Raw genomic sequence first — 13,254 nt, forward strand, 5'->3', positions numbered from 1 at the left:
GCCGTCAAGTTCACACAAGTTACCAACCGATGCATCCTCGGTAAAATGGGCGTGTCAAGAACACTTCCGAGATTTTTAACCGTTCTTGCCAAAATGCAAACTTGTGTATTGGAACAGTACTTGGGCAGCGACTGATGACGTTTCACAAGTCCACAAGAACACAAGTTCAGACAAGAACGCATACTGAGAAACGGCCCCTGTCAGGGACATTCTAAAACGCTTAACGTGAAAAACGCTTAACGTGGCTTACTGTACTAAGACAGTGATATTAAAAGACCAAACTCAGTATACATCATATTAATAAACCATACTATGTATAAAAAATCAGATGAGCCCAGAAATTGAACGCAACGCGTTTAATTACACGCGCATTACAAAGCATTTTTCTCCCATAGAATACCGTTATAAGAAAACGCTTAACGTGTAATTAAACGCGTTGCGTTCAATTTCTGGGCTCATCTGATCTTTTATACATAGTATGGTTTATAAATATGATGTGTACTGAGTTTGGTCTTTTAATATCACTGTCTTAGTACAGTAAGCCTGCCACGTTAAGCGTTTTTCACGTTAAGCGTTTTAGAATGTCCCCCACTGTCAGGGTTGCCAACTTCGGGACTTTGGCTGGAGTGAGACTCTGTAAAACATCAGTGCGCGCACGTAACCCAACCCTAATTTTAAAAATGTCAGTCCTTGTTTACTTATATAGCCTAAACCCTGATTTATGAAAAAAAAAGTTTTTTCAAAATGTACAATTAATTTATTGATTGCACTACAAAAAAAAAATGGGGGAAAATGTTTTTGACTTTAAAAAAAGCAAAACAATGTTTTTCACAATTTTAATCACATTTCCTGCATTTACATACCTTTAGGGACTATGGTGATACAAAGTCCATGAAATAATTAAGTTGATTATAATGATAAATTCTGCCAAAAAGAATATAGTAGGCTACTAAACTATGTATAAGAAAAATATGTCTTACTTTCTTTATTGTTTAATAGGGGCCAATTGCCAAGACTTGAGAGAATCATTTTATAAAGTCAGAAATGTTCACCATTAATGTTTTGTGTGCAAATAAAATGTAAATAATTTGAGACTCAATTTCCACTGTAATGTAGAAACAACATAAAGACAGTAGGCTATATTTTAAATAATTGTTTAATGGCATTTTTTTCTGAATGAAGGCCTGTATCACTGTAGCTACTGATGTCTCCATGAAAATGATTTTTTACTTTTGAAAATTATAACAACTTTTAATATAAGTGAACTTAAAACTATCCTCACATAAACCCAACAATAAATGTAATATTTACATGTGCCCTTCCTGTCTAACAGGTATGAAATATAGGCTACAGAAATTGAATTAGGTTATCAAACAGTCCGCACTGCATAAATTATGAATTAAATTAGATTAATCTTTAAAGCTGCAAGCGTTCTTTAGTCAAGAGCAGTTAGTGATTTTCTCTGTTCCCTTTGTTCTTTGGTTACTGACAGAGAAAATTAGTGGCTGCTGTCACTTTAAAATCTGCTGCTGCTGACAGGCTCTCACGCATCTCATTTTCTCATTTACTCTTGTTAATTTAAGACTTTATGTAACTAATTTAAGACTGCTTATTGTTATGAGGATACTCGACAAAACGGACATTTTGGCATGTTGGTGTGTGTTATTGTTCGTTCAAGCGCGAAAGAGAACTGCCCAGCAAAACTGATTCTCCGCGCTGTCTGTGCGCTCGACACTGGCGCGAGTCTTTCTGTGCGTCGTGTGTGCGTCGTGTGTGTGAGTGTGTGCCAGGACATTCACAGACAGCGCAATACCTGCTCATTATAATTTTCGGTGAGGTATTTTTAGTGTGTGCAAGCGACGTTCCTGGACGCGGCTGCGCGCATTGACGCAAGCAGGCGCTCCGTGTCCTGCTCGGTCCTGCACCTGTGGCGATGACGGCGTGCGGTTAAAAAATCATTTATGATTATCATTTATCATTATCATTTAGTTTCGCATTTATGATTTACAATAGTTTTACTGTCTCTTGTGCGTTTTCTGGGCTCCACTGCTTGTTGATTACAGCCAATAGCCTCTAATATTTCGAGTGTTACAGGAACCGCGTCCTTCAATGTGAAAGTTTTCACCATTAAATCGGCGAGATCTGCAAACTTTTAAAGTTGAGTTGGCAGTAAATTCACAGATTCAAACTTCCCGGGTCAATAACTCGTGAGCTAAACGTTGTTACTACACAAATAACACCTCTTTTTAATCGTTGTAATGTAGACAAGCAGCTACAACCTAATTTTCCTCAAAACGAGCTTTCCCTCGCAGTGGACAAAATACATGGATCTCTATGCGCAGGCGGCAGAGAGACAGATCCGAAGGGACCGTCTGCAAAGTGCAAAACCCGAAAAGCGTTACTACGAAAACAGTCGATAACTTCACTGTCACACACTATAGTGTCATCAAATTCAGTTCACACACATCTCTGCTGTCCTGATGGTTATACTACAACACTTATTTTGGAAAAAAATTATTTTTAATTTTATATATAATTGTAAATGTATCATTTTGATGATTTTTATGAAAAATATTTAATAACTTCACTGTAAATTCAGTTCACACATCACTACTGTCCTGTTATACTACAACACTTATGTTTGGAAAAAAAATATTTTTTATTGTATATACAATTGTAAATTTATCTTTTTGATGATTTTTATTATGAAAAATATTCAATAACTTCACTGTAATTCACTGTAAATTCAGTTCACACATCACTGTCCTGTTATACTACAACACTTATTTTTGGAAAAAATATTTTAAATTGTATATACATTTGTAAATGTATAATTTTTATGATTTTTATAAAAAAATATTCAATAACTTCACTGTAATTCACTGTATTGAAAAAAAATGTCAGACAATTCAAAATGTATGAAAAGATTCTTTCCAAACATAGTTTTTACAGACAAAAAAAAAGTAATCTCTACTAGACTTCACTAGCCAATCAGGAGCAATTTTGATGTCTGCATGCAGTGATACAGGTAGACATTAATTGAAAGTTGCTACTGACTGGCTACTGATTTAGTCACCCCCTGCAACTTTCATTTGATTGGCTTATAGGCAGTAGCCATGAGACAAGCATGCACACTTATAAAAAATTTTTTTTTTTTTCGTTTTTACAATTATGGAAAATATAGAAAAATACAGAAAATGTAAGGTTTGGCTTCATAGATTTTCATGTTAGTATAAAGAATAAATAAACATTACTGAAAAATTAGGCTCTTTTATCATGCATTTAAAAAACAAAACAAAAAGTATTTGTTTCTTGCAAAGGCAGTAACTTGAACTTTGTCTCCAACAAAGTACTGCCCATCAGTGATGTATTTGAATGAGGCATTAATGCAATGTGTAACTAGCCTGATGTCATCATACTCAGATTCTAGTCAGAATGTGAACTTCCCGACCTTTTGGCTGGCATCCAGGCGTGTAACAGTAAAGTTATTGAATATTTGTAATAACAAAAAATCATAAGATTATACAAAAATAAAAATTTCCCCAAAAAGTAGCAGTGATGCGTAAACTGAATTTGGCAACAAGAGTATTTAACAGTGAAGTTATTGATTATTTTTCATAAATAATAATCATAAACATTATGCAAAAAGATATTTAACCAAAATAAGTGTTGTAGTATACCATCAGGACAGCAGTGAGGTGTGATCTGAATTAGGCAACAATACACTGAATTACAGTGAAGTTATTGAATATTTTTCATAATAAAAATCAGCTAAATGATATTTACAATTGTATATACAATTAATTATTTTTTTTTTTTTCAAAAATAAGTGTTGTAGTATAACCATCAGGACTTCAGTGATGTGTGAACTGAATTTGGCAACAATGCAGTGAATTACAGTGAAGTTATTGAATATTTTTCATAATAAAAATCATCAAAAAGATACATTTACAATTGTATATAAAATTTAAAATATATTTTTTCCAAAATAAGTGTTGTAGTATAACCATCAGGGCAGCAGTAATGTGCGAACTGAATTTGGCAACAATACAGTGAATTACAGTGCAGTTATTGAATATTTTTCATAAATAATAATCATAAAAATTATGCAAAAAGATATTTATACAAAATAAGTGTTGTAGTATAACCACCAGGACAGCAGTGATGTGTGTGAACTGAATTTGATGACACTATAGTGTGTGACAGTGAAGTTATTGACTGTTTTCGTAGTAACGCTTTTCGGGTTTTGCACTTTGCAGACGGTCCCTTCGGATCGGTCTCTCTGCCACCTGCGCATAGAGATCCATGTATTTTGTCCACTGCAAAGGAAAACTCGTTTTGAGGAAAATTAGGTTGTAGCTGCTTGTCTACATTACTACGATTAAAAAAGTGTTATTTGTGTACACTGTTTAAAATTATAGTGATTTTAACGGTAAAAGACTGTAAAAATGCTACAGTGAAAAACTGTTTATTGGTTAACAGAAAGTTTCCGTACTATATACGGTAAATAACTGTGATAGATCTAATGGTACATTTAATGTAATTTTACTGTAAAATACCGTTAAATTTACAGTTTTTGAAAGTGAAAAAGAACAACTCATTGTATAATTTACAGGGAAAAAACGTAAATTGACATTCTCACAATTCGCTGCGAGACACTTCACATTTGATCTATTTTTGTTCAAATAACTATGTTTCTTCATAGTTTTCTTAGTTTGTTCTAATCAGTTATGTACATTAGGGTTTTATGTTACATTGAATGTTGTTAAATTAATGTTCATTACATTTTTAAAATTTCATGTGTGTTACCATGATGGTGTTTAATGTTTGTGTGAATGACACTGTGCAGCTTTTATAATATTAATATTACATTTCTTGTGGAAGAGCTGCTTGTGATGAGCTTTGATTGATCATGTGACTCATCACTGCTGTGATGGTTAGTTATCAGTGTATTACAATGGTACAAAAACAGATATCAATACTTCAATAGGACGTTAATTTCACATTATATCAGATAATGAATTACGGTTTATTACTGTAAATTTTAAGTTAAGTCTGTAAAACCAATAACGTTGCTATCGTATTTTTGACGGTAAAGTACTGGCAACCACAGCTGCCGTTTTTTTACCGTAAAAATCACGGTTTAATTTTTTACAGTGTAGTAACAACGTTTAGCTCGCGAGTTATTGACCCGGGAAGTTCGAATCTGTGAATTTATCGCCAACTTAACTTTGTCGACAAAGTTTTTTTTTATTTCGACGTGCGTTTTTTTCTTCCGATCGCACAATTTACTTTTAAACTTCTTTAGGTTTTCTATCCCAAGATCATCAAAAATATGACACAGGAGCTCCTTTTTCAGACACTTTTTCCAGTAGTGACGTCATGAACGGTTCGTTAATTTTGAAAAAATCTTGAACACCGAGTTGTCTGGTCTCAGATAGTGTTTCCAGAGCCCGTCTACGGAGAGCCTGCCCACTCCCTATTAAGTCCTATTGTACCGAATTTTGGTTGTAGTTCCACCAGAGTTCCACTGGGGGCGATCGCCATGAGTGCAAAATGAATGGGAGTCAATGGGGCTAGACGGCTAAATTTGTCTCTCTCACCCGATTGCCGTTGAGAAATCTCAGATCTGATTGTAGATTTTGCAAGTTCAACATGGGTTTTAGGTCGAAAGTTGAATAAACGAGTACTTATGTCCTTTTGATTTCTTACAGGTTGAGTTGTTGTTGCCCATAACACGCTAGCATTCTGCTAATGAACGCTGATTGGTCAGTGAAGGACTGATTACGACCAGAGATACCGCTTGATGGCATAGTGTCATCCGCAGCGGGACCAGAAACAAACAAAACAAAAACTCTTCTAGCACGTGTGTTTACCTGTGTCAGCTGTGTTGTCGATGCCTCGAGTGAAAAGAAAATGCAGAGCGCGAACGCACCAGAGTGACTGAAGGATTGCCGTGAAGCAGTATCTCTGGTCGTACATGTGTATGACGTCATTGACACTTTAAAAGACTTTTTAAAGCAAATAAGTGACTCAAAAAAATCTAACACCCAGCAATGTGTAATTTATTTGCATCTCCTTTCGAATACTAAATTCAAATTACTAGAAAAAAAATTATATCCTGAGAAAAGTTTATTTTTATTGGTATAGCGCCATAGACCTCCATTCATTCTGCACTCGTCCTGTGAGCGCCCTCATGTGGAATCAGAGTGGAACTGCAACCAGTTCAAAAGCCGGAAGTTTACTGAGAGTGAAACTTCTCGCCATATTAGACATTCTCTGGTGTTTCGTTAATTTTGTGTTCTCGTTTCCTGTACAGAACATCTATAGGTGCTGTACAGGAAACGAGTGAAGGCACGTCGTCCTTTTCTCTTACACATTTTCACATTTTGTAAGTATGAATTGAAACAACAATAATTTAAATAAAAGGAAGCAAAAAAAAAATGAAACTTTAAAATAAAGGGCATCACAAACATATGTTAAATTCATTTAGAAGAGATAGGTCTACAGTTCTCTTACGAGAGGTTCTCTCATATTGCGTAAGTTGCTTACGCTACGGGTAAAGTCATCTTTTCTCGAGATCTGAAGCCAAAAAATGATCCTTAATTTTGTATTTATTGTCAACGCAGTGCGGCAGCCAGCAGACCATAGCAGGCTGTATAAGCGTGCTCATTGGCTGTCCTGCGGCAACTGCAGCAGCCTACCGGTGAGCCCTACCCAATGAGGGCAACAGGCTGAACTCTGATTTTCATCTCTTCAGCGAAGCTCTCCGCATCGCTGGATCTTTGAGAGAAGCCGCCGCTGTCGAAGCAAGCGACAGTGCAAGCTTAGGACAGCGCCTGAGGAAGCCGGACGATTCTTCGCCGCCTTCAGCCATCCGTGCCTGCTACGCTATCCGGCGTCATATCCTTTTTCTGCTGTGTGTGTTCGCCGCTGCGACACACACTCTCTCTTCTTCTAAAAGAGAAATTTCCAACGAGACGTTGTTTCAAATGCCTCGCACTCTTCCCGCTCTCTCTCTCTCTCTGTTCGAGCCGCGCAAACTGCGCCGTTCACAAGGGATGTCAGAAGCGGACGGTCGCGGGGCAAGCTTTCTTTACGTTACAAGAAAGCTACCCCACCCTCGCGCCCTCTTCGCGCGCGTCACTCACCGGAGAAAAGAGAGTGTTTTAGTCCCGCCCAGGCCGGACCAACCTCCATTTCTCACACATTTCTCAGTCCCCTCTTTAGTTCAGGCGACTGGAAATATCAATATTGCAGTAAACGAGCCTGTTATATTACATGCACGCCTGCAAACATGATGACGCAGAACATGATGACGCTCTCTGGCTACTCGCCCCTCTTCCCGCTCTCTCTCTCTCTCTGTTCGAGCCGCGCCGTTCACAAGGGATGTCAGAAGCGGACGGTCACGGGGCTGGCTTTCTTTACGTTACAAGAAAGCTACCCTGCCCGCGCGTCGCTGGAAATATCAATATTGCAGTAAACGAGCCTGTTATATTACATGCACACCTGCAAACAAACGCAGACGCAAAACATGATGACGCTTTCTGGCTACTCGCCCCTCTTCCCGCTCTCTCTCCCTTTGCTTGTGCCGCGCAAACTGTACCGTTCGCAAGGGATGTCAGAAGCGGACGGTCGCGGGGCTAGCTTTCTTTACGTTACAAGAAAGCTACCCCACCCTCGCGCCCCGTTCGCGTGCGTCACTCACCGGCAAAAGGAGGAAAGAGAGTGTTAGTCCCACCGAGGCCGGACCAACCTCCATTTCTCACACATTCCTCAGTCCCCTCTCAAGTTCAGCCGACAGTTCACAGTGACAACGCTCATTGCCCGAGGTTCCTCTCGAAGAGCGAGGACGCGCTGGCCCAAACCTGGCCCAGCTGCCCGCTGTACGCTTTCCCTCCGATCTCGCTGTTACCACAGGTAATCAAGACGATCAGGGAAACGCGCCACTCAGTGCTCCTCATAGCCCCGCGATGGGAGGACCAAATCTGGTTCCCAGAGCTGGTGAGGCTGTCGCACGTAGCCCCATGGCTGATCCCGATGAGGAAAGATCTTCTCTCTCAAGCCAGAGGATCGATTTGGCATCCCCATCCAGAGCGCTGGTCTCTGCATGCGTGGATAATCAATGGATACCCGTTGCCTTGCCAGAAGGGGTCGTGAACACGATCACAGTCTAGAGCTCCTTCTACGAGAAGACTCTACCAGTCTAAATGGTCAGTGTTCTCCAAATGGTGCTCTAAAAAGAGCCTGGACCCACGCATGTGTGGGGTTTCGTGGGTGCTTTACTTCCTTCAAGAGCTGTTGGACAAGGGCAGGTCCCCTTCCATGCTCAAAGTGTATGTTGCGGCTATTGCAGCATTCGCGGAGTCAACACACAGCCGTGCAATGGGAAGGAACGAGCTCATCATCCGCTTCCTTAAAGGAGCCAGGAGGATGAATCCCCCCTGGCCCCCTTCGGTTCCGATTTGGGATCTTTTTCTTTGGTCCTAGAGGCCCTGAAAGTGTATCCCTTTGAACCGTTAGAATCCGTGGACCTAAAGTACCTCTCGCTCAAAACCGTGTGGGGGATCTACACGCGCTATCTGTTAGCCCCGCATGTCTCGAGTTTGGACCAAATGACTCTAAAGTTATCCTCAAACCGAGACATGGTTACGTCCCCAAGGCGATTGGCACTCCCTTTAGAGCACAGATCATCTCCCTATCGGCTCTGCCAGCATCCGATAGCGAGGACAGTGATAACCTCCTATGCCCCGTCAGGGCGCTGAGAGTTTACATCACGCGCTCCGCCACCTTCAGGCGTTCTGAGCAGCTCTTTGTTTCCTTTGGTGGGTGCACCAAGGGTCTCGCCGCCTCGAAACATAGCCTGTCCAGATGGATAGTGGACGCTATCGCAGCAGCTTATGCGTCCAAACACCTGCAGTGCCCTATGGGCATCAGGGCCCATTCCACTAGAGCCATGGCTTCGTCGTGGGCTTGGTCCAGCAGGATTTCTATTCACGACATTTGTATGGCGGCAGGCTGGGCCTCCCCCTCTACATTCGTTAGGTTTTATAACCTGGAAGTTCCCGCCTTGCAGGCTAAACTTTTATCAGTCTAGGTGATGTGTATGTTCTGCCCAGTTGTTCATGTGCAGGCTACTCTCACGTGACTACTAGCTCTTCTGGTTGAGCTGCACAAAGGGGTGATATTCTCTATACATAGACCGGCGGAGCCGCTCTGTATTTCCCTATGATGTGCTTATGTACTTGTGCTGGCCCGCGTTGCTGGCCGCCTGTTTCCCACGTTTTTGTGTTCCCCGGGCTTTCCCTGGGACTCATGCAGTGGATGCTCGGCGCACACGGCGTTGACAAGGGGTTCCCGTAGCGTAAGCAACTTACGCAATACGAGAAACCTCTCGTAAGAGAACGTACTCGGTTGCGTAACCTGCCGTGCTCGCGCCACAAGCTTATTCACTTCAGTCAATGAAAACCAGAGTTCAGCCTGTTGAGCCCTTCCTTATATACACTAGCCACACCCATTCTGGCAGGCTGTGACGCGTGGAGGGCGCGACGTCATGCAGGGCTCACCGGTAGGCTGCTGCAGTTGCCGCAGGACAGCCAATGAGCACGCTTATACAGCCTGCTATGGTCTGCTGGCTGCCGCACTGCGTTGACAATAAATACAAAATTAAGGATAATTTTTTGGCTTCAGATCTCAAGAAAAGATGACTTTACCCGTAGCGTAAGCAACTTACGCAATACGAGAGAACCTCTCGTAAGAGAACTGTAGACCTATCTCTTTTAAATGAATTTAACATATGTTTGTGATGCCCTTCATTTTAAAGTTTCATTTTTTTTTTTTTTGCTTCCTTTTTAAGCAACTTACGCAATACTCGTTCCCTCTTCTAGAGAGAACCGAGGTTACGTTAGGTAACTGTAACCGAGTATGTTATTTGGGCTTTTTACAGTTATTTTAAAGGCTGTTTTAAAATGAACAAAATTGGGTTTTGAGTTAGGATACTCCATTTAGTTTGATAATTATAAACTTTTCCTAATAACAAAAACAAATCGGTAATAGGGCCTATATATTTTTCTTTTGGAAAAGTCATATTCATTTGAATGAAGTAAAACAGATGACACATTTAAGACTTGATTGCAGTTCATTTAACACAGATATCATACCAAAAGAAAAATGAACATGCATGTCTTTAAAAAAATAAGTGCACAATATAGACTCTCATTCACAATTACAAAAACAACCATTGTAATCAATATCCAGATGAAAACGCTCTAATGTGTCTTTCACTGGATATTCAGTGAGAAATTTTAAATTACACTTCTTTGGTTTTATTTGTTACACAATACCGACTTAGAACTCCCCAAAAATGTCCCCATGCATATGAGGGAAACATATTAACCTAAACAAATATAGATCACGAATAGAGATAACATTTTTGGCAGAAATAGAATTCATGACAATACAATATTCTTTAACAGAAATATGACACTTTTTGACAATTTAAGACATAGTTCAGTAATACTGAAAAACTGACCATCAGAATTCAACTGACCAACTAATAATATATCAGACTCAAACCAGTCTAAAAAATAAAGTTTTTCTTTTGTGTGTAATATACTTTTTAATCCAAATAAAAAAGGAGTGAGGAGAGAAGTTGTTTAAAAGCCAAATACCATGTCAAAAGGACTTGGCTGTAAAAATTAGATAAACAAAGAGGTATTAACATGAGGGTATACATTTTTTCCTAAGATGCAGTTTTGCTATTAACAAAATACCATTTTGTCTATTGTTTTGGTCTTATCAATGCAGAAATTAGGTGTTTTGTATAGATAACTGATAACTGGGGTGCTTTTACATTTCTAATTTCTGCATCCTTGTTTCTTTTCCTCGGGTCTCAGCTCCATCCCCCGTAGGAAAGCCTGCAATTGGTTCTCTTCTGGTTTCACTGTTGGGGGCCTTTCCATCAGGTAAAATAAGAAAGAAAAAAATCCTTATATTAGAAAAATTATTAGAAAAATCTTAACTTTTTTTTCAACAGCTCAGGTCAGAACCATAGACTAAAAAAAAGAACAGTGGAAACGCAACAAAAACTCAGGCCAAACATGCATTTTTTTTTATTGAAAGTAAAAATCTATCAAATGCAATTAACTAATCATCTGATAAGATTACATTTAAAGTGTCTGTGCAATATGTGTTCTTTTATCAATTTTGTTTAGTTTTTTCCATGGAGTGCTCAGCTAAACAGGCCAATAAAAGACTAACTACTATTATTCCTTTTAATTATACTAATGTCTAAATAAAACGTGTACAAATGTATAAAACTGATCAGATTTTAGGTAAAACCCATAGAGACTTGTTCAATGGTTCGCCGCAGGGGGGGCGATGAACCATTGATGAACCATTTGGGGGAATCGCCCCCAATGCAGGATACACACTCATGTGCTTTGCGTTTGCAGTGCAAAACTGGTCCGCTGTATACCACAAATACAACATTTAATCATTATTTTTATTTCAAATCCAAAAGTTGTTACTACATTTTTTTGTGTGTCAGAATTGCAATTCAGTGTATTCTGGGTGGTTGCCAAGGTGTTGCTATGCGGTTGCTTTGGTACTCGGGTGTTTGCTAGGGTGTTGCTTTGCAGTTGTTATGGTACTTAGGGTGGTTGCTATGAGGTTGCTGGGGTACTTACGGTGGTTGCTTGGGTGTTGCTATTCAGTTGCTAAGGTATTCTTGGTGATTGCTAGGGTGATGCTATGCGGTTGCTAAGGTATTATGGGTGGTTGCTAGGGTGTTGCTATGTGGTTGCTAGGGTACTCTGGGTGGTTGCTAAGGTGTTGCTATGTGATTGCTTAGGTATTCTGATGGTTGCTAAGGTGATGTTATGCGGTTGCTAAGGTATTTTGGGTGGTTGCTAGGGTTTTGCTATGTGGTTGCTAGGGTACTCGGGTGGTTGCTAGGTTGTTGATATGCTGTATAGAATTTACCAGAGTGATTAATGTCTGTATTTGATATCTGAGAGGTGACTGAAGGGTCTGGCCCATTCTAGGAATGCAGTAACAGTGCGTGCTTATATAGCCCAGCTTCCAAAAATGAAATATGGACTAGTTTTGTTTTCAGAAAGGTCTTCAACATGTGTTAAACATATATCTGTTCTTCTAGCTCACCATGACAACTATAGATCACAAGTGTCATTGGAACCAATAGTTTACATGACCATTTCTTCGTTAAAGCATTTACTTTACTGTTCTATATTAAAGTGTCCTCTCATTGAGAGAAAGAACATGTTATCTGGATGTTTTGGGAAGTGTCTCCTGTTGATAGTTAGAGCCCAATCAAATCCAACCTTGGGGCTGACAATACTGACAACGACTTTTTTTATTTTTTTATTATTGAACAGAAAGCACAGGGGATACAGTATCAAGCACAAAAAGTAAAATAAAATAAAATAAGACAGTAAACTCAAAGTAAAGCAAGGCAGTAGATAAGGGATAGTCTACTAAAAAAAATAATAATAAATAATAATAATTGTACTGACAACGACTGTATACACAAAAAGTGGTTACCTGTCTGTTGAAAGTGGTGACAGAGGCACTGGATTATTTCCTCCAGCAGAGGACAGCAGAGTGCACTTTCCGATTAAACTAGGCTTTTAGTGAACAGTATTCCCCCCCCTTTAAATTCATGACTAAAGCTTTATTGTGGGTTAGGTGTTAAAAGATTATCGTTTAAAGAGGTTGGTGCCCAACAGAGAAGATGAAAACATTTATTATTTTATTCTACCACACATGTGTCTGATATATATTAATCATCATTATGAAATGAAATGGTTTAGCTACAAACCAAAATTTTCTCATTTTTAAAAATTACTTTTTTAATTTAAAATGCGATTAGAGCTTATAACCTTGTAAGTTAGTTATACATGGCAACCCTTTCCACTTGTATATATTCTGTTTTATATTAATGTATGTACTCTGGCACGGCTTTATTATATATATTTTTATTTTTGAATTGAATGTTTCTCATTCTGTCATTCTTGTATATGGCATTCATTAAAAAGTATGATTTTGAACAAAAAATAACCCTGATCCAACCAACCTCAATTATCTATTCAGTGAACTGAAATGAAATAGAAAACTAGAGTAATACAAAGAAAACAACTGAAACTTTTTGCATCAGTCGTGTCGCACGTGTTCACAACTTTCATTATGTTTGCGGTGCACTGACGCTGATATTAACCTCTTTTTAAAGGGTTAAAC

The sequence above is a fragment of the Abramis brama genome (genome assembly GCF_963993115.1).
Source record: "Abramis brama genome assembly, chromosome: 7".
Classification (NCBI taxonomy): Eukaryota; Metazoa; Chordata; class Actinopteri; order Cypriniformes; family Leuciscidae; genus Abramis; species Abramis brama.